Source organism: Mustelus asterias, chromosome 9 (genome assembly GCF_964213995.1).
Source record: "Mustelus asterias chromosome 9, sMusAst1.hap1.1, whole genome shotgun sequence".
NCBI classification, from domain to species: Eukaryota; Metazoa; Chordata; class Chondrichthyes; order Carcharhiniformes; family Triakidae; genus Mustelus; species Mustelus asterias.
Window position 1 is genome coordinate 53,644,627 of NC_135809.1, and position 23,214 is coordinate 53,667,840.

At 45.3% G+C, this 23,214-nt stretch overlaps 1 non-coding gene across 1 annotated transcript; it reads right to left on the reverse strand.

Annotated features, from left to right (window-relative positions):
- Positions 1-7,668: 7,668 nt before the first annotated feature.
- On the reverse strand, positions 7,669-7,860 carry LOC144499388 (U2 spliceosomal RNA). Its single transcript, XR_013498849.1, has one exon. It is a non-coding gene; the product is annotated as a U2 spliceosomal RNA (small nuclear RNA).
- Positions 7,861-23,214: the final 15,354 nt, after the last annotated feature.

The window sequence follows — 23,214 nt, forward strand, 5'->3', positions numbered from 1 at the left end:
GATGCCCAGTGGGCAGAGCCAAGGTGCCTGGTGAGCACTGCCAGAGTACACAGCTGGCATTGCCAGAGTGCCCAGCTGGCACTGCTCTAGGCCCAGCTGGCCTTGCCCCCGACCTCCTGGGTATGAGGGTGGCCTCAATGACCTCTGCCCCCACCAGCAGTGCCATCATGCCTGGTCCCCGTTGTTGGAGGACAGCTTTAATCCCTGCTGGTGGGAACGTGTCCTGGCGGGGGTTAGGTAGCCCAGACAATATCGTCCCAGGCTAGCTCATGATATTGAAATGTTGATTTCAATATGGTGGTCAGCCTTGCGCTGATTTCCAGCCATAAAAAGTGACCTGGGAAAGTCGCGCTGACATTTCCTGGCCCTCGTGAAAATCATGCCCACATGCTTATAAAATCATTTTATTGGTTATATTCAGTTATTTATTTACCTAATCCCTATAAATGACTCAAGGCAGGCAGGGTGAAATCACTGCCTACAGCACTGAGCTGCTTAAGAGAAATAACTAACTGCATATTGCTATCCCGTATCATGATTCAATGCATGCCTACCAAGTGGCCCAAAGTTGCTGTGGAAAGTCAATGTATGGTGCCTATTGCTGTCTAATATCAACAATAGTTTGTCTTGCAATGGGAGATGGAAAATGCATGGCACCAGCTGCCATGGGATCTGAGTGAATTTTGTATCTCCTTGAACAATCGGATTCAGGGATTCTGAAATAATCAGTGCAAAGACAGCCAAGGAAACACAATTTAGAGTGAGTAAATCAGATCAAATTCAGAAAAAGAAACAAAAACAAAAGATTAGATTAAAAATGGAAAAAAGGATAAAGTAAAAAACTCAATTAATTTACATTTTTAAAAATGTCACCTGCAATTAAAGCCCATAGAAATAAGATCCCGCACCTGAAATAGTTAATTTTCAGCATCAGAAAGGTCACCTGGTACGAAACAGTTAAAAGGGCACATCTGATTCAAAATGACAATTCGTTATGGCAAGTTTACTGTGCATCTACCATGCCAATACAGAAAAATCATGGCGCTCAATTCATTTAAGTTGGGAGTCAGTGAGATACCAATTTTTAAAAGCGGCATCTCGGCCTTTTGGCTAAGATGCAGATGAGATCAAGCCTTGGAGGAGGAGCTCTGTCTACTCCAATCAGCTTGGATCATGTAGATCAAGCCCAAGACAGGAGGTGAGAGCCCTGTCTTGTCAGCTTGGATCCGGAATGTCTCAACTTGTTGAGACTCTGAATTGGACTTGATTTGACTGAATTGGAATGAAAATACAAAACAAATAGCAGAGCTACGCATCTTTGACGACAAATTTTGATTGTTGATAGCAAACCAACGTTCATGGTGCAAAGTCAAAGCCAGTATTTAAATGTACACTTGTGGCAAAGGCTACTGGACAGCAATACGGATCAAAAATGTTCGTGAATTCTGCTTCCATCCACCCAGATACAATGGTGGCAGCCCCACAGCAAAGAATTCAACTCAGAACAGGACTGAATCCCCTACTTTTGTCATTGAAAATCATAGTAACAATCCCTCTTGAAAACATTGACTTCAACCAAGAGAGTTGAATTCCTGGTGACCAAATTAAAAAGAATCACACAACAATATTTCAAGTTTTAAGATCTTTACTGTAAAAAATAAACTAAAATCAACTTCGACTAAACATCGAAGATTAATGCAGTAAGCAGCATTTTCTGTTTTTAATTTCAGATTCCCAGTATCCTCATTATTCAGCTTTTGGATTGGAAAATTATATACTTGGTTTGGGCTTGCTAGTTTTGTCAAGAACAACATTGCCATCAGCCTTAAGGAGTGTTTGCAACCAAATTAAGCCACTTTATAAATAAGTCCTCATTAATTTACTGGTGCATTTCCAATAGGAAAAATGCACAGAAGCAAAACATTGCACAGGAAGTTGATTATTTTAATCTTATTTATGTATATTCAAATTATGCAACAGGCCACTACCCTTTTGATACCTCAGATCAAGCTTTGCAATGGTAGACCTTGCTAGCCTAGCTAAAGGGTAAATTTGCAGAAGGCAAAAAGAGAAGATGGAGATGGGGATGGAAAAGTTATTGAGTTAGGTTCATGCCAGGGATTTATGCCAGTGCCTCTTGACCTGCACAATAACCTGGACTGAGTTTTATTGCTTTCAAGCTAAGTTTGAAGATGGGGGAAGCAGGAGTTAGAAGGCCTTAGAATGGGCAAAAAAGTTACACTTAGATCTGTGTAAATTAAATCCAATACAACATCTTAAATTAATATAGCACTTTTAACACAATGACATGTTTTGAGACACTTCACAGGAGCATTAGAAAACAGAATATGACCACCAAATCACATAAGATAGTAGGTTAAATGACCAAAGGCTCGGTGAAAGAGGTAGCTTTCAATGAATGTCTTAAAAGAGGAAAATGAATAAAAAAGCAGTGGCATAAGGTAGGTGTAGAACTTAAGAGTCTACACAACTGAAGGTATGGTCACCAATGTTGGAAATGGCAAAGATAGGAGGGGATGAAGCCATAGAGGGATTTAAAAACATGGATGATGAATGAGAATTTTAAAATTAAGATGTTGCTCGATTGGGAACCAATGCAATTCAACAAGCATAGAGGTAATGGGGGTCAGAACATGTGGCATGTTAAGACATGGGCAACAGAGTTTTGGATGACCTCAAAATTAGGAGGATAGAATGTGGGGGAGCAGCCAGGGGTGTGTTGGAATAGGCGACTCTTGAGGCAATGTTAGTAAATGTGAGGTCATCCATTTTGGTAGGAATAACTGCAAAATGGACCATTATTTAAATGGTAAAAAATTACAGCATGCTGCTGTGCAGAGGGTCCTTGTGCAGGAATCTCAAGGAATTGGTTTGCATGTAATTTGGTTTGGAGGTAATTAAGAAGACAAATGGAATTTTGTCCTTCATTGCTAGAGGGTAGGTTGCAGCTGTATAGGCTGCTGGTGAGGCCACATCTGGAGTACTGTGTACAGTTTTCGTCTCCTTCCTTGAGAAAGGATATACTGGCACTGGAGGGGGTGCAGAGGAGATTCACTAGGTTGATTCTGGAGTTGAGAGGGTTGGTTTATGAGGAGAGACTGAGTAGACTAGGGCTATAATCATTGGAATTCAGAAGAATGAGGGGAGATCTTATAGAAACATATAAGATTGTGATGGGAATAGACAAGATAGAAGCAGGGACGTTGTTTCCACTGGCAGGTGAAATTAGAACTAGGGGGCATAGCCTCAAAATAAGGGGAAGCAGATTTTGGACTGAGTTGAGGAAGAACCTCTTCACACAAAGAGTTGTGAATCTGTGGAATTCCCTGCCCGGTGAAGCAGTTGAGGCTACCTCATTGAATGTTTTTAAGGCAAGGATAGATAAGTGTTTGAACAGTAAAGGAATTAGGGGTTATGGTGAGCGGGCAGGTAAGTGGGGCTGAGTCCACAAAAAGATCAGCCATGATCTTACTGAATGGCAGAGCAGGCTTGAGGAACCAGATGGCCTATTCCTGCTCCTAGTTCTTATGTTCTTATGAAAGCATGAATGAGTGTTTCAGCAGATTCCAAATTAAAAAGTTTAATGTGCTACCATATTTATCTAAAGAAGGAGACCCTAAAAAAAATCAACACAAATACAAGGAACGTGAGCGGGGTTTAGACCATCCTGAGACAGATTGGTTTTACCCTACTGATGATAAAAAATGTTGTTGCACTAGTAATCCTGCTCAGGACGAGAGGAACCGCAGGTTCAGACATTTGGTGTATGTGCTTGGCTGAGGAGCCAAGGTGCGAAGCCACCATCTGTGGGATTATGACTGAATGCCTAGAAGTCAGAGTCCCACCTAAAAGAAGGTACCGCAGGGCGGCACGGTGGCAAGCACTGCTGCCTCACAGCACCAGAGACCCGGGTTCAACTCAGGCCTTGGGTCACTGTCGGTGTGGAGTTTGCATGTTGTCCCCATGTCTGCATGAGTTTCCTCCGGGTGATCCAGTTTCCTCCCACAGTCCAAAGATGTGCAGGTTAGGTAGATTGGCCATGCTAAATTACCCCTTAGTGTCAAGAGGACTAGCAGGGTAAATACATGGGGATAGGGCCTGGTAGGATTGTTGTCTGTGTAGGCTTGATGGGCTGAATGGCCTCCTTCTGCACTGTAGGGATTCTATGATTCATACATCACCTAATAAAGGAGGCAGTGAGAATGAAAAAGGTGCTCCCGAAAACAAATAAGTATGCTTTGAGCACAGCGGGCCGGGAGACTTGAGGAGGCTGTTTCTTTGGCTGCTCGCTGGGCACCAAAGCCTCTGCGCACCAAAGCCTCTGCGCATCTCTGGCAGCCAGATTTCCAGCGCCGTCAGCTCCACGCCAGAAATTGGCATGGAGCTGCATAATTTATTTAAATTGGTATCTACATACAATTTGAATCTCAATACTGGGTCTGGGACGGAAGTTTCCAGACCTGCTAGCCTTTCATGCCGCCCCCTAGGCCAGGAGTATTTCACTCGAGTGGGGTTTAGTATAGCTCCCCATTTGCGGGGAGCTGGCGGCTTGACCCCGCTGAAATGAAAGGAGGGGGCAATTGAGGCCCCACAGATGGTTGGGCGCCAGGGGTGCCAGTTGGGCATTGCTACCTTGGCAGTACCAGCTTGGGCACACTGGCACTGCCTAAGGAGCGATGTGCCATTATCCAAGGGGCATCGGGCAGCAGACGGTGCCAAGGAGGAGCTGCATAATGGGGCTGGGCTGATCATCAGGGTGGCGAGAGGGGTGGGGGTTCTGCCTGCCTGCTGGGGGAGTCTGGGTTGCATAGGGGGCAGGTGAGGTGGGGATCAGGAGATCGGGGCTGCGGGGGGAACAGTATATCAAAGCGGGCTAGGGGCCGTGAGGGGGGGGGGGGGTTGAGGCTGGCCTGGGCATGTTTTGGGGTCCGGCGATTGGGCCGTGGAGGGGTTGCATGGCCGGTGATGCAGGGGTCGCAGGGCTGGCCAGCGATCGAGCTGGCCAGCAATTGGGAGGCCAACAGACAGGTGCCACTGCGCATGTGCCAATCTTGGCACTGACAGATCAGCGTTTGCACAGTGGCCCGCTCAACACTATGCTGCCAGCCTCTCCAGCGGGAATGGTTTTTGGACTGATTCATTCTAGTGCACTCTGCAATGCACAATGTGTGGGAGATTCATTTTGAAACATATATCATACATGGTATGTGACAGGGGCAAACATATTGGGGGCAATTTTCCCCAGAAAAATTCTAAGTGTCAAATTTGTGTAAAAACTGGAGTAAATCACGTTGGTTTTTTCAGTGGGAGATTCATTTTGAAACTCCCACTGAAAAAAACAATGTGATTTACTCCAATTTTTACACAAATTCAACACTTAGAATTTTTCTGGGGAAAACTGCCCCCAATATGTTTGGCCCCTGTCACATACCATGTATGATATATGTCATACATCACTGGGTCAAAATCCTAGATCTCCCTTCTGAACAGCACAGTGGGTGTGCCTTCATCATAGTCATCGTCACCTTCTCAAGGGGAATTAAGGATGCAATTGTAAGTGTTGGCCTCACCAGTCACACCTACATCACCTGAACACATAAAATATCTTACAGAACAGAACTGGTGGCACATACAGGGAATCCTGAACAGTGATTCTCTAAAACCACAGGCAGAGCTCAATATAGATCTGTAAGAAATACTTGACCTTATATGGCACTTTTCACACTTCAGAACACCCCAAAGTGCTTTACAACCAATGGAATATGAAGAGGAAACCCTCAGGCGATCTAAATTGACTTTAGTGGGCCTGATCCAATATTCAGGCACTTGATTTGAGCCACATAATTGTTTTTAAAATAAAAGTGAACAAAAGTAAATTATAATGGTACTTAATGACATTTAGATTTCACTTAATGCTACTGTTGCTTCTAAAACCTGGCCCCTCTTAACTTGAATCACTACACCAACATAACACCAATCACGACACCACACCTACAACAAATCATTGGATTGAATTTGAACTCTGCCTCAGATTAGAAGTATGAGGATCACTTGTTAAAGAATTTGTGGCCGAACCACTAAACTACAAAGCGAATGCCACAGCCTCATAACTTCTTTCAATCACTATTCTCAATCTCTTATATTTAATCTTTTATCTTTGTCTCCTCTTTTTGACTCTTTAATTGCTTGCATCTTTTCCATCCCATCTTCATGATTTTGAACATAATCATGTTCAAAATCATGGTATGTGTGTTAACAGAACATAAAGTCAAAATGAGCATAAGACTCAGCCACCTACCTTTCTGGTCCAGAGATCATCTCTCTTGGTTTACTTTCGACACTCAGAATCTATGACAACTGATTGATTGCGCCAGCAATTATTAGCAATAATCGGTCTCTGCTGCATGTACTTTGTTCTCTCCAAGTTCTCCATACAGTGACAAAAGAAACTGCAAGATGATATGGTTTTATTGTTCAAATATGGTATTTCCCTTCTAGCCAGAATCAAGAATTATTTGAATTACCTTGGAGTACACCAACACACCACCGTTTGAGATTGGTGGTTATTGGTTACCACTATGGCTATTGGTTTGGGTGGGGAATGGTGTGTGAAACAACCATTGACAACTTTTTCATTTCATGTTTTAAATCTCAGGCTTCAGTCACAAAATGAGGGTCATAAAAATGCCTCTTTTCAAGAATCTTCTCCTGGTTATATCCCGACTTTCTTCCTTCTTTCAAATGTCTACATTTATCACCAAAGGCAGTGAACTTTGACAGAAAAACGGTCCAGCCGGATGTTTATCATCAGCCTGCCTGCAAAGTGTTTCTGATAATAAAGTCACCGAGCATATCAGCCTGCACCCGAGTCCACCATGGTATCTTCACCCATTCCCATCTACTCTGGGGCCACATTCGTCACCATTCGGCTTCCCCGTTATGGTTTCAGTGTGAGGGTCAGGGTCAGAGCACACCCGCACCCACTTCCACTTCACTCCACCAGGATTTATTCATCCGCCGAACCAGTTGTGCTCCTCTTAACGCGGGCCTCCACCATCTTGTCCATTTGCTGCTCCATCCTTTCAGCCGCAGAGGAACTCGAATCCTGACTGGCCGCTCTGCTAGCCGACAGCGGCGGGGCGCAAACCCCAACGGTGAAAGCGCGAGCAGCCAGCGGGAAAACCAGCGCATGGCAAGACCCACGTGAAGGGAAGGGGAGAGGAAAGCGCATGGCAAGAATCGCGCGAACAAGAGGCGGGCGGGTGGGGGGGAGAGAGAGAATACAGCGCATGGCAAGAAGCACGTGGGTGGGGGGAGAGAGAGCGAGAGTACAGCGCATGGCAAGCAGCGTGCGGCTAATTCGACATAAATTAAGATCAACTGGTTAGTTTTTGATAGCAATTCATTCTCATTATTGAAGCCAACATATCTTTGACTGTCTTTTTTTAATGTTTTTCTTGGGACATGGGCATCCTTGGCATAGCCAGCATATACCCAACATGAATTGCCCTTTTTTAAAATACTTTTCCAATTCAATCAAATCAAATCCAATTCAGAGTCTCAACAAGTTGAGACATTTCAGATCCAGGCTGATGAGACATGGCGAGCGACCAAACCACCCTGTCCTGGGCCTGATCTACATGAGCCAAGCTGATTGGAGAAGGGGGAGGTTCCTCCTCCAAGACTTGAGCTCATTTGCATCTTAGCCAAAAGGCCAAGATGCCGCTTTAAAAAATTGCTTCATATGAAACATATGAAGCTTCAGTGTAACCTAATGACCTCAACCAAGTACGGCCGACCATACTACACTTGATCTTAGCCAAAAGGCCGAGAAGCGATTGAGAAGGTGGTCATGAGCTGGCTACTTTAACTGCTGCCATCCATCTGGTGCAGGGACTCCCACAGTCCTGTTAGGGGCGGAGCTAATACAGTTAAACACCAGTAGAAAATTACAGTAGACATTATGCCTGAAAACTACTTCTGCCCAATAGTCCAAAAGTAAAACCCTGACAGCCCTTTGCAACCTAATGCATCCTACAGATGTTGCTATGCATTTCAAAGCAAACACAAAATGAAGCCTTGAACAAGAATAGCTATCACTACACATAGTTTCAATAACTAAAACTTGAATTTATATAGTGCTTTTATTGTAATAAAACATTGCAAGGCGTTTTACTGCAGCATTATAAAACAGCATATGACATTGAGTCACATAAGAGATATTAGTTCAGGTGACCCAAAGCTTGGTCAGAGAGGTAGGTTTTAAGGAATGACTTAAAGGAGGAAAGTACGGTACCAAATGGAGAGGTGTAGGAAGCAAATTCCAGACCTTAGAGCCTAGGCAGCAAAAGGCTGGAGCATCCCCAATTTTAATTTTCAACAGCTGCGTTGCATGACTGAAGGAGCTTAGAGATAAGAGAGGGACAAAAGGGCTATGGAGGAATTCGAAATAAAAAATGAGAATTATCAAACCAGGATGCTGTTTAACTGGGAACCTCAGCAGCCACAAGGGTGAACAGGATTTGATGCAAGGACATGAGCAGCAGAGTTTTGAATGGTACCAAATTTGCATTACAGAGGATAGAATGTAGGAGAGTGACCAAGAATGCATTGGAATAGGGACAGAGTTAACAAAGGCATGGAGAAGAGCTGAGCAGGGACAGAAACTGGCAATGACAGAGAATCACCTAGGAATCAAATATAAGTTCACGAATAGCCGGAGTCAGCCTCAGACAGTTGCCAGGGAAAGACTTGGAATTGTTGGTATGGGTATGGAGTGTTTGGTGGGGAAGGAAGACAATGGTTTCAGTCTTTCCAATATTTGATGTAAGGAAACTTCTGCCCAGCCATGTCAGATAAGTTGTCTGATAATTTAGAGACATTGGAGGGTTTGAGAGGGGTGGTGGTGCCGAGTGTCATCAGTATCCATGTGAAAACTGACTCCCTTGGATGACATTGCTGAGGTGTAGCATGTAGTTGAGAAATAGGAGACGTGAAGAAATCTTTGGATGACACCAGAGTTAACTGCTGGAGCAAGAAGAGAAGCTATTGGTGTCAGTTCTGTGGCTACGATTAGATAGACAATAATGAAATCAAGCAAGTGCAGTTTCTGTCAGTTGGATGATGATGGAGAGGAAGATTGAGTCATCAACCATGTCAAAGGCTGCAGACAAATCAAGAAGGATACTTTGTCTATGTCACAGTCATATAGGATGTCATTTGTGACATTGATAAGAACTGTTTTGTTACTGTGGCAGGGGTAGAAATCTGATTGGAGGAATTCAACCATAGGCATGAATTTGGGATACAATAACGTATTGAAAGATTTTGGATCAACTCTTTTACAGCGCCCTGGAACAGGTTGGTTCTGGGATTCCATATGCAACCATAACCAAAGATCAAAGATGTGCGGGTTAGGTTGATTGGCCAGGTTAAAAATTGCCCCTTTGAGTACTGGGATGTGGAGGTTAGAGGGATTAGCGGGTAAATATGTGGGGGTAGGGCCTGGGTGGGATTGTGGTCGGTGCAGACTCGATGGGCCGAATGGCCTCCTTCTGCACTGTAGGGTTTCTATGATTCTATAACTAATGACAGGAAATCCTCCTTGCCAGAATTTTCACAGTACTGAATTGCACAGTTTAAGCAAAAATCATGTGCATCATGATAGCCCATCATGTGCTAATGTATAAAATATGTGCAGAATTTAATGCAGATAAGGAAAAAGGCAACAAAATTAACTGAAAATCCAAACTTTTGGAAGATTTTATTTAGATCATACCAGGGCAAGAATCAACCTCGGTTTTATATGTACCAACCAATGTCAAAGGAACAGGCCAATGAAGCCGAGTCTACCATTTGGTAAAATATGCACCTCAACCCCAATTACTCATTTGCTCCATAGTCTCTGATAGAGGACTACCAGAAATGCACCTATCACTTGAAAGCTACAATTGTTCTGGCATCCACGGATCTTTTCAGGAGGAGAGTTCCAGTCACTGAAAATGTGATGATTTCCTTTGGTGGCTTTAGAAATAAAAAATCATAAATACATTCTGAAAGAATGAGCATGGTTTTATTAGAAATAATCAGGCGAAAATTTTTATGAACATTTATTTGTGACTACTACAGGAACCCGGGGCATTCTCATTGCACTGTGACAAAACTGCACCAACTTAAGTGCACTTTTGGAATACGGTATGTTAAAGATAAAACATGCAATTTGCCAATGATTAAAAACAATACTTAGCACATACTTGAAAATTAAAATGTGTATTGTACCTATATCCAAACAGCAAATCCTCCAAATAAATACATTATTAAAAGACAAAATATTCACATTTGTCTTATATGACAAATAGAATTTCTTCTATGATCGAACAAACATAATTGTAGTACTCATCTATCATACCCTATAAATGGATAATGTGTTATGTTAAAGTTTCATCTAAAATGCAGTGTCATCCACCACATCTCACAACGCCTTCCTATGAAAAAAAATCACCATATCTCACAATAGTTATGACTTTAAAATAAGAAAACTTGTACAGGTAACTTAACATTCAAAATAAGTCAGCTGTATTTGGAGACAGTTCATTGTACACTACTAATAGCTATGTTTTTTAAAAAAGTAAAATATCACAGGGTGCAAAAACATCATTGCTAATTATAAATCTATGCATTTCCAAAATATTTTGAATTCACTTCGTATTATTTACAACTAAAATGTTGCCTAGCCTGTGAATTAAGACTAGTGTTTTACTGAAAGAAAAATTACGGAATAAATACATTTCAGAAAAATACTAACAATTTCCTGTCCTAAAAATACCACAAAAGTTTGTGCAGGATAAAAATAACAAAGATTACAGTGAAGGGTCATACAAAAAGTATATTTGATTAATTGTAAGTGTTTAATTCCTTCATGCTCAACGATCTCTTAAAAACGTTTTTACTAAAATCTATTTATTTCTATAAAGTTTTATCCTAAAATTCAAATTATTTATTTTATCCACCATTTATTTTTACTGTGAATAATCTTGTGAATATCCACAACAGGCCTGCTCATGGGAAATGAGTTAGGTGATCATAATGATTTAACTTTCCAGGTGAAACTTTCCAGAGTTTAAAAAACACAACTTGCATTTTTAAATAGCAATCTTTCACCACCCTAGGACACCCCAAAGCACTTTTCAACCAATGAAGTACTTTTGAGTTACTCTCGTAATTTAAGAGCTTGATGACAGCAAATTTCCATACAACAATGTTGTACAAATAGCAATGAGATGCATGTTTTAAAAAAAAGTGATGTTGGTTGAGGGATAAATATTGGCCAGCATGCAGGGAAAGCTCTCATGCTCTTCTTCAAATTGGGATATTTTTATATCTGAAAAGGTGAGGACCTGTTTTACATATCATCCAAAACTCTTCATACTGCAGAACTTTAGAAATAGCAAGGGCCCCTTAAGCCTGCTCTGCCATTCAATAAGATCATGGCCAATCTGATGTTGTCCTCAACACTTTCCTGCCGGTTCTCCATAACCCTTTTTTATTGATTTATTGTCACAAGTAGGCTTATACTGCAATGAAGTTACTGTGAAAATCCCATCCTTGCCACATTCCGGCACCTGTTCAGGTACACTGAGGGAGCATTTAGCATGGCCAATGCACCAAACCAGCGTGTCTTTCCAACTATGGGAGGAAACCGGAGCACCTGGAGAAAACCCACACAGACACAGGGAGAACGTGCAGACTCCGCACAGTCACCCAAGCTGGGAATTGAACCCTGGTCCCTGGCACTATGAGACAGCAGTGCTAACCACTGTGCCCCCGTGCCACCCAAATTCCTGATAGATCAAGAACCTGGATATCTCAGCTTGAAGTCAGTCAATGACGAGCCTCTCTCGAGAGCAAAGAATTCCAAATATTCATGACCTTTTGAGCAAATAAATTCCTCATATTTGTTTAAATGGGTGACCACTCATTCTGAAACTATGCCTGCTGGTTCTAGATGTTTCAAGGGGAAATATCATCTCAGTATCAACCCTGTTAAACACCTCAGAACAAGAAGTCTCACAACACCAGGTTAAAGTCCAACAGGTTTATTTGGTAGCACGAGCTTTCGGAGCACTGCCCCTTCATCAGGTGAACGCAGTTGTCTGACTTGTCTGCCGCTTGAGACAACTCACACCTCTTTAAGCTGTGCTGAACTCTCTCTCCACTTGTATTGTCTGCACTTGTAAAACCTTGATTACCTGTTAAGACTCGCATTCCAACCATTATCTTGTAATTGAGTCTGTGTCTATATATGCCCTGTTTGTGAACCCAACTCTCCACTCACCTGATGAAGGGGCAGCACTCTGAAAGCTCGTGCTACCAAATAAACATGTTGGACTTTAACCTGGTGTTGTGAGACTTCTTACTGTGCCTACCCGAGTCCAACGCCGGCATCTCCAAATCATCATTCCTCAGAATTGTATGTTTCAATAAGATTACCTCTTATTTTTCTAAACTCCAATGAGTATAGGCCTAACCTACTTAAACTTCCCTTCTAAGTCATCAATACCTTCGTCCCAGAAATCATCCTCGTGAACATTCTCTAATTTGCATCCAATGCGAGTATGTCATTCCTTAAATAAGGACACCAAAACTGTGCATTAATTCCTTAAATAAGGACACCAAAACTCTGATTGTGGTCTCACCAACATCCTGTAAATTTGTAGCAAAACTTCCCTACTTTTATACTTTAGCCTCATTACAATAAAGGTCAACATTCCATTTGTCTTCCCAATTACTTGCTCTACCTACATGTTAACTTGTGGATACCCAGATCTCTCTGTACCTCAACATTCAATAGTCTCTCTCAATTAAAATAATATTTTACTTTTCTATTCTTCCTGCCAAAGTGGATAACCTCACATTATTCCACATTATATTCCATCTGACAAATTTTTACCCACTTACTTAACCTATCTATATCCCTTAGCAGGCTTTGTGGCCGTGATTGTCCCAAAAATATTCTAAGTGTCACGGGAAAACTGGTGTAAATCACACTGTTTTTCTCAGTACGACTTCAGACAAGAATTTCCCACACTCTGTGCAATGCAGAGGTCCCAATCAGGAATATCATTAAAAGCTCGGGGGGCGGGGCCTATTCACACCAGAGGCCGACAGTTCCAGGCCTCTGCGCATGAGCAGTGGCCCCAAACTGTCAGCCTGCAATTTGCTGGCCAGCTCGGGACCCACGCAGTGCTGCCCCTCCACGCCCGCACCCCCAACGGCCCAATCGCGGCCCCCACAACCATTCCCGGGCCAGCCCCGACCCCTCCACTCACATCCCGGAGCGCCCCCCCCCCCGCCCCCAGCAGTGACAACTCCCCCCCACCCCCACGGCGGATGCCACCTGGCAGACTCACCAGGCTGACCACCCTCCCCCAGGCTGCTCTGATTGCCAGCCTCCCTCCAGACCTGACCGATTCGCATGCAGAGTAGCTGTGGGACCCCTCACCCCCACGGATCACCCCCAGCTGGCCCCACCCCATGCCTTGTAGGCAGTGCCAAGGTGCCCCCTGAGCTGGACACTTTGCCCCTCGGGCAGTTCCAGGGGGCACAGGCTGGCACTGCCAGGGTGCCCATGCCCAGGGGCCACCACCCTCTGCCGCCCAACACCCTGGGGGGCCCTGATTGCCCCCCCTTCACTCCAGCGGGGTTGTCCCGTTTGTTCCCCAAAAGTGGGGAGCTACTCTAAATCTCGCCAGACTGAAATAGTCCTGGCGGGTTGGCAGATGCTAGCGGGCCCGGAGAATTCAGTCCCCGGCCCACTAATTACATTTAAATGGTATTTTAACGGCTATTTGAATATTAGCCCTGCCTCCCAGCTGATTTCCGGTGCCACGCAGATGCCGCTGGAAATCTGGGCCCGAGAGACGCAATCGCGGCACGAACGCTCGCAGGAATTCCACAAATCGGCTGACATGTGATTCTCCTGGCCCACCACATTGAAATTTAACACGGCGGGATAGGAGAATCGCCCCCCCTGTGTCTTCCACAACTTGCTTTCCCACATATCTTCAGCAAATGTGGTGATAGTACACTTGGTTCCTTTGGTCAAGTCATTAATATGCATCATAAATAGTTGAAGCTCCAGCACTGATCCTTGTGACATCCCAGAAGTTAGTTTGTCAACCTGAAAATGACCCATTTATTCCATCTCTTTTTCCTGTAATTTAGCCAATCCTCCATCAATGCTAATATATTACCCCCAAAACCATGGGCTCTAATCTATCCAGTGACCTTTAACACGGCACCATATTGAATGTTTTTTATAAATCCAAGTACACTACATCTACTGGTTCAACCTACTCTTTGCATTTTCAAAATATATCAAAAACGATTTCCCTTCCATATAACCATGTTGACTCTGCTTGATTGTATTATGATTTCCTAAAAGGGCAACTGCTACTTCCTTAATGATGGATACCAATATTTTGACAATTATCGACATTAAGCTAGTATAGTGTCCTGCTTTTTGATTCCCTCCTTTCATGAATAGGGTGTTACATTTGCAGTGTTCCAATCTGCTGGGACATTTCCAGAACTAAAAAGATTTCGACTAATGCATCCACTGTTTCTGCAGCCACTTCCTTTATGATCCTAGGATGCAGTCTGTCAGCTTTTAGTCCCATTAGTTGCTTGGGTAGGTTTCCTCCAGGTGCTCCGGTTTCCTCCCACAGTCCAGAAGACATGCTGGTTAAATGCTTTAGTCATTCTAAATTCTCCCTCAGTGTTCCCGAACAGGCACCAGAGCGTGGCAACTGGAGGATTTTCACATTAACTTCACTGCAGTGTTGTGGGCTGCATGGTGGCACAGTGGTTAGCACTGCTACCTCACAGCACCAGGGATCTGGGTTCAATTCCCGGCTTGGATCACTGTCTGTGTTTGTACGTTGTCTCCGTGTCTGCGTGGGTTTCCTCTAGGTGCTCCGGTTTCCTCCCACAGTCCAAAGATGTGCAGGTTAGGTGGATTGGCCATGCAAAATTGCCTCTTAGTGTCAGGGGAACTAGCTAGGGTAAATGCATGGGACTATGGGGATAGGGCCTGGATGGGATTGTGGTTGGTGCAGACTTGATGGGCTGAATGGCCTCCTTTTGCACCTTTTGCATAGTTTGCCAAGTACCTTTTCTTCCAGTGATTATGATTCTTTAAAATTCCTCCCTTCCTTTAGCTCCCTGATTTTCTATTATTATTGGGATAGTGTCTTTCACCCTGAAAACAGATACAAGATATGTATTCCAAGTTTCTGCCATTTCCTCGCTTTTCATTATTAATTCCCTAGTATCATTCTGTAGGAATCAACATTTTCTTAACTGTTTTTAATATATATTTGTCGAAGCTCCTACTGTCCATTTCTCTATTTCTTGCTAACTTACTCTCATTATCTATTTTCTCCCTCTTCTGCTAAGTCATCATTTGCTGGTTTCTAAAACTGGCCTAACACTAACCTGCACAACATTTTATGCCTTTTCTTTCAATTTTACAATATCCTTAACTTACTTTGTTAGTCACGGATTATTCATCTTTTGCATAGTCTTTCTTTCTAAATTGAATGTCTTTGTTCAGAATAATGAAATACCTCTTTAAATGTTTGCCACTGCTTAACTTTCATCTTACCTTTTAATGTAATTTCTGTAATTTCTTAGGCCACTTTAGCCATCTTTATCTTCATAACTTTGTAATTGCATTTATTCAAGTATGAGACACTAGTTTCAGATCCAAGGTTCTCACCTCAAACTGAACGTGAAATTCTGTCATGTCTATCTCACTTCTATAGAAGATCCTTGACTATGAAATCATTAGCCAGTCCTGTCTCATTACATATTGGGTGGTCTTGTGGAGCATTTGGTTAGCCCCTATATGCCAAAAGCTATATCAAGATTAAATTCACCCATGATGAATGCAGTACTTTTCCATTATTTCTTGATTTATATTCTGTTGTACACTGCAGCTATGAGGGGGCTTCTTTTCTATGCTATTTCTTAACTGATTGATTCCATGGCAAATAGCCACTTGGCTCAGGTAGTCATTTAGAGATTGCCTTGTTGTTCTGCATTTTAATTTAGCCCGTAGCTGTTCACACTCATTCCACAGAACCTCATTCTTAGTCCTGTCTACATTGTTGGCTCTTGTGTGCACAATGACAACTGGATCTACTTCCTCCCAACCAGAGGCGGATTTAGAATGAAACACACCATTCCAGGGCACAGGGCCCTGAACAACAGAGGGACCCCATAGCAGGCCAGTGTGCTAGGCATCTGATTGGAGGTTGATTACTTTTGCATTTGTTGATATCAGCAGCAAATCAGACTCTGCATGGTGAGTCTGAAAGAACGTGAAAACTAACCTGTTTTCCTTTTCTTTCAGACTCACCTTGTTGTGAACTTGTTGAGGCACACGCACACAAGACCATGACAGAAGGCAAGGGAGAGGTACAGCATTTGGCCACATGAGGAGGGATGAAGCTGCTGAGGTTTATGGTACATGGATCAAGCCACATGAAGCTGAGCAGGCAAACAGATTTGCACCGGGCACTGGCACTAGCAGATCCATGCCAGCAACAGCAACAGGCGCACAATGCCCCAGCTCCCGAATCAAACCACAAGGAATGGAGCAGGTTTGCATCGGGGCATTGACGGTAGCAGACTCAGGCCAGCAACAGGCATGCGGCACCCCAGTCCCCAAATCAAGCCACAGGCAGGGTGCCGGCATTAATGGACCCAGGGCTGATAACAGCAACTGGCACGCAACGTCCCAGTGTGCAACGTCCCCCCAAATCAAGCCACGAGGAGCCGAGCAGGTGAGCAGGTTTGCGATGGGTGCCAGCGCCAGTATTTATGGGCCCAGGCCAGCTACAGGTGCGCAACACCCTGAATTATGACACAAGGATCTGAGCACTAGGTTGTGCTGGCAGCAGAATGTGTCCAGGCTAGCAATCAGCAATAGGCTTGTGACGATGCCCCAAGGCGAGGGAGAGGCATAGCAGCCACAACAAATGAATCAGCTGCCTTGAAGAGTGAAGACCCCAGGTGAGCGTTGAGAGTGAGAATGCAGAGTGTAAGGGCTGGGAGGAAACCATGTGAGGATATGGGGAAGGGGGTCAGAGTGTGGGAGAGGAGAGTGTATGAGGTGTTTGGGTTGTAAATCTGAAGGGAGGAGAGTATGTGAGGACCAGTTGCATCATGGAGGGAGGAGGAGTTTGTGATGGGGTTGAGGGTTCACGAAGAGGGAGAGTTTATGATTTTGTGAGGGGGGAATGGGCAGAGGGAAGAACAGTAGGTGTTGTTTGAAATCCACAAATCAGAAACGCGGCTTCATAATTAAAAGATGAATCCAATTTTTGCAGAACTTGAACCTGATAAAAACGTGGAATTGACTGTGCAAAAATGTGCTCTTTTAGACACTTTATTAGCTGCTTAAAATTAAGATCAGTTTCTTTAGCAATATGAAGCAACACTATCATTCTGGCCATCAAAAACACAAAATTACAGGCAAGGCAAGAGCACAAAGCTAGCAAAACGTTTGTCATTTTACTATTAAAAGTTCTAAGTATTGAGCAGTGCGCAAACTGCATGTTCATTCTCATCCAAAAGTATGGGTGAGTTATCTGACGACTTAAACTTGCCAATTTCCAGAGATGCCACATCGTCTGAAAAAGCTGTAACTACTGTCGCTCTCAAGACTGGCCTTTAGAAAGTCTCTGGGACAAAGAACGGAATCCTGCCAGACAAAGCCACTGATATTGGACTTGGACTTACATGATGCCATCCACATGAATTTATGGCAACAACCTCTTTGATTTTGTGAGAGGAAGTAAACTTCTATTTTCAAACTGAATGACACTCTGCGAAATATACTGAATGGCAGCATATGCACCTCGTTAATTTGAGCATTCGCTCCTGTACTGGACTGGCTCATTCTGCCCTGCACTGGCCTGTGCTGCAATGATATTGTTGGCTGATTTTTCCATCTTGTTGCTCATTGGCAAGTTTCATGTTTGTTCACCTCAAGACTCAAAACACAATATTGACCATCTTTACCATCAATCTAACAAGAGGTCAGCTTGGATTTCAATCCAGCAATTATTCATAGAGGTGTGTTTTTACAAGTTGAAAAGAAGTGATCAATTTGTTATATTTGTGGCTTATGCCTTTGCATTGTGGGGCAAGGATAGGTGGGAAAACCCAGAAACGAAGGTGAGCGTGGGCTTACAAATCTGCCTTGTCTCCCAACCCAAATTCCTCTCAAGTACCAAGGAAATGGCCTTAACCCTAACACCAGCAGGCAACAGAGATTCTGGGAAACAGTACTAAGAAAGCGTCAACCTGGATTATGTACTCAAGGCCCTGTTATGAGGCTTAAATTTAGGACATATATAAATGTGGTTCAGGCACAGAAGTAGCAGAGAGTGAGGAGGTACCACTGAGCACCAACCTCTGGGGTGTGGTGGGGGGTGGGGTTTCAGCCACTGTCATGGTGTGGAATGTGGGGGGGGGGGGGTTTTGCAGAGTGCCGGGGGGGGGGGGGGGGGCTCGTGCCAGTCTGGGGGTCCTCAGGCCGGGGGTTGCCGCTGGCTTGGGGCTCATGTTGCACACATTTCTCTTGTTGCTGAATGACCCCCGAAGGATTGGATATGAGATCGAGTCCCAACCCCACTAGTGTTGCTCTGGTTGCCCTGCCATCTGTCTCTTGGATAAGCTCTGTGGTTCATTGCTAACATTCCATCTAAGGCCCTCCTAACAGTTACAAGAGCCAAGCCTGGCCCAATCATGCAGGTGCTAACGCGGCTCCTCACACTGCATGAATTCTGCAGTGCTCCCTACAATGGCCACCCTTCGCGTGAAGGTTATGAGGATGCTTTTCCACTGTCTGTCTGAATTTCAAGCCATTCCTGGCAGCTAGGGCACCAGATATCCAGGTGCTTGCAATCATGTCTATAGTTCAAAGGTTCCCAAAGGGGACCCCCTCACAGCCACCTTTATACACCCTGTGCCTGCCATGGCGAGGATATGCCAACAGTTGGCAGCCCATTGAGGTGGCACATAGCACCGGGGATGGTGTCAGGTTTGCAGCATTCAGACTCATGGGTAAATCATGAGAGTGAGGAGCCCAAGATGGGTAACCTTACGGACTATCTCCGTCTCTCCTGCCCTATGTCCCTGGGCAGGCCACTACATCCATTTCAACATGGCCTGGGCCCAACAGGGTGCCCGAGCTCAGGCTTCGCCATCTCTAGGATGCCCCATGTGCAGGGGGCTGTTGACGGAATGCAGGCCCCATATGATCAAGGGATGCCCTTTATCAATCGGAAAGGGTTCTACTCCCTTAAAGTGCAGTTAGTGTGTGACCACCTGGCTAACAGTATGCAAATATACGCACACCGCCCAGGAAGCATGCTCAACAGCTATATCCTGCTCAGCTTGTTCAAGAGCCACCCCAAACTATCAGGATGGTTCATGGGGCACCCACTGAGGCCATGGCTGATGATGCCAGGGAGGAGGTAGGCCGAAGGGCCTCTCTTGCGCAGAATGATGCTCTGAGCCTCCAAGCGTACAGTCGGGGTACAAGACTCCCTGTGGAAGGCAGATCATAGATAGGTTAATCACAGCTGTGGAGTGCAATAACATTTATTAGTGAATTTGGAAATTGACAGTTACCAAAACCCTAATTAGTTCATGCCTTCACCCATGCCCTACAAGTTCTAAACCTTACATGGCCTACCACTACGACTAGGTGCCCCCAGATGCACATCAGAAGTGGTGATGGTCAGCTGTGTTCCCCCCCGCAGCTGACGTTCCGGGGTCATGAATGCAGCTATGCCACCCTGTTCAGCCCGTTGCCCGTGAGGTGCAGTGTGTCAGAAAAGGCTGGGTCTCCTGGGTGGAAGGCCCTGCATGGTTTCCAGCGCTTCTTCCTCCCTTGGGGTGCCCATGGGCCCCTGGGGCATTCCATGGGACAGTTGGAGGGCTGCAGTGAGCTCCAGAGGCCTCTGCATCACCCAGCATTGCCAGTCCTGGAGGCCCAACTGTGTCTGCACCATGGTATGCAAGCCCTCAGCAATAGTCCTCTGAATCTAGATCGATCTCTGGATCCCCTCAGCGATAGCTGCCTGAGACTGGGCCAAGCTTTGGAGCCCCTTGGCAAGTGCCCTCTGAAACTGGACCATGTTCATCTGGCAGTAAGGATACTTCAGTTGCAAGCAATAAAATAACTAACTTCATCAAGTAAATCAAAGAAAAAGGTTTAATAAAGAAACTTCATTATACCAACACTCAAGCCATATCCTGGGCCACACAAGCTCCCCACAATCCCCATCTGCTTCCTATTTATACCAGGTCAGCTGGTCAGTTGACCACCACATCATTTTGCCATTGGTTACATTGTCTACTGGGTCAGTTGACCCTCACAGCATGTTACCATTGGTTACATTATAACAAATTCCAATGTTATCATTAGTTACATTATAACAGGCCAAGCTCTTGAGACCCGAAGCTATGGCTTGCTATGTCTTGAGCATGCCCCCAAGGCCCTCAGGCTTGATCTTCTGGGACTCGGCCATAGCTTGGACCCTGCCACCCAAGGTGACCATTTCCTGCCCCAACTTTCCACTGCGGTCACCACCATTGCAATGTTGGCCTGGGTGCCACGCAATGTCGACACCACGTAAGGCACCTAAAGGCTGTGGGACTCCTCCAAACAGCCGTACAGTTGCTGGAATGTTGCTGACAGCCCCTTCTGCAATTCCTAACTCTGCCTCTGCATCTCCAGCAGTTTTGGGAGAACTGATCCCTTGCAGCTTGGCATCTGGCTGGAGGCCAGCTGTGTCCTTGACCCTGGCAGTCTTCCACCTGCTTGAGCCTTTGGATATTCCTGCCTCCACCTGATGTGCATCTATGGCTGTGTGGTGCTCACCAGTAAGTACCCCAGAAGCATTACCACTAACATGTCCCACCGAGGTGACTGTATCTGTGTTGGTGGATGGTGGATGCCTGTGTTGAGTGCTCAGAACTGTCATAGGACATAGGAATTAGGAGCAGGAATAAGCAGTTCATCCCTTCAGGCCCGCTCCGCCAGTTAACATGATCATGGTTAATCTTATCCTGGTCTCAACTCCACTCCTGTTCCCCATAGCCCTTTATCCTGCTTTTCATCAGAAACATATCTATTTCTTTCTTGAATGTTTTAATTCTGCCTCCACTGCACTCTGGGAGCAGAGAGTTCCACGGAGAGCTGTACTCTCCCCCGCCGTGTGCTTCTTGCCAGGCACTGTACCCTCCTCCTACTCCACATGCTTCTTACCCTGCACTATACTCTCCCTCTCCCCTCGTCCCCCCAGTCCACATGCTTCTTGTCAGGCGTGGTACTCTCTCCCTCACTCTTCTCAATTCTTGCCATGCACTGGTTTTCCCACCGGCTGCTCGTGTTTTCTCAGAGCTTTCTGCAGGGCTTTCCTTCAAGATATCCTTGGACCTTCCCTTCGGGGTATCAAAGGGGGGGCGGTCACAGCCGAAGTGCTGAGTCCTGATTTCCCAGCCTAATTGGGGTTGTCTCTGCAAAAGAAGACACATGGGAGGGACAAGTGTCTGGGCAGATTACAACTTACTTGAGATAGGTCATACGAATGAAGGTTTGTGGCTCCTTACTTCTGTGGTACACGCCGACCTGGCTGTTGGTCACGGTTCTTTTCTCAGCCACCCCTCAGAACTCCATGGCATGCTCCTCAAAGGGTGTCAGGAGACACAGATTGGGGACCCCACTGCTGATCTTATGCTGCTCCCTCCTGTTATGGGCCATCTTCTCCTGTGGGAACAGGAGGGGGGATTGAAAACCTATTGGCTGGAAGGGTGCAGGGTGTTGGGGGTGGATGCAATTGGGTGGCGTATATCAGGACCCTGCCTTGACAAGCAGGGGTTGTGACAGTGGGTGCCAAAGGGATTGGAGGAAAATGCTGTGGGTTCAGGTGCTGGAAGGCCAGGGAGTGGATTGACGTGGACATTCCAGACGTGACATATGTGCCTGATGACAGCACAGGATGGACATTCATCCTTGCTGCCCAAATGAGGCAGCTCATTTTCTTGCTGCACTGGCTGCCGATCCTCTGTGTCAGTGCTTGGACACTGACAGCCGCTGCCACCGCTGCCCAAGCTCCATTGCCAGCCCAACCCCATGGTCATTGACCATCACGGGGAAAGGTGGTGGCCCTCCTCTCACCACGGCATCCAGCAGTCATCCCAACACTCCGTGGAGCTGCTCTTCGCAGTACCATCTTCTCGCTATGAGTATAACGCTCGTGTTTAAATGCAGCTTCCTCTTGTTAACGTGAGGGGCGGGGGGGGTAATCCCACCCGAGAGGCCGGCATCAGCTTGCTGAGCGGGCCACTGCACATGCGCCAATCTGTCAGTAGGGAGATCGACACATGCGCACTGCCATCCCTCCTCCCCCTCCCCAACTTCACCATCGACCTCCTGATCGCCAGTGTCCCAATGACTCCCACCCCCTTGGCACTGCCCGAAGCCCAGTGGGCAGTGCCGGAAATTCAGATTTCCATATGGTAATCAGCCTTGCACTGATGTCCGGTCAAGGCTGATTACATTAAAGGGCCTGGGAAAGTCGCAATCGGCTGGACGCCGGTCACAACTCCCACTATAGGCTCCTCGCTGACATTTCCCAGCCCACTGCACTATTCGAGCAGCGCAAGGGTCAGGGAAATTGCACCCATTGAGAGGCGAAGCTACGGAATGATTTGAAAATATGGATGAGAATTTTAAAATCAAGATGTTGCTTGACCGTGAATCAATGTAAGTCAGCAAACACACTGGTGATGGCAAAACAGTATTTGCTGTGAGTTAAGATACAGGTTGCAAAGTTTTGGATGACCTCAAGTTTACAGAGGGTAGAATGTGGGAAGCCAGTCTGGAGTATATTGTAATAATCAGATCTGTAGATAACAAAGGCATGAATGAATCTATCAGCAGCAGATGAGCTGAGACAGGGCAAAGCGAGGCAATGTTATGGCAATGGGACAAGTGGTCTTATAGCGATGACACAAACATGATGTCGAAAGTTCATCTCAAAAGAGACATTGCAATCCCGTTGCGCCAAACAGCCTCCTTCTTTGTATTAGTATTCCATGATTCTCAGTTGT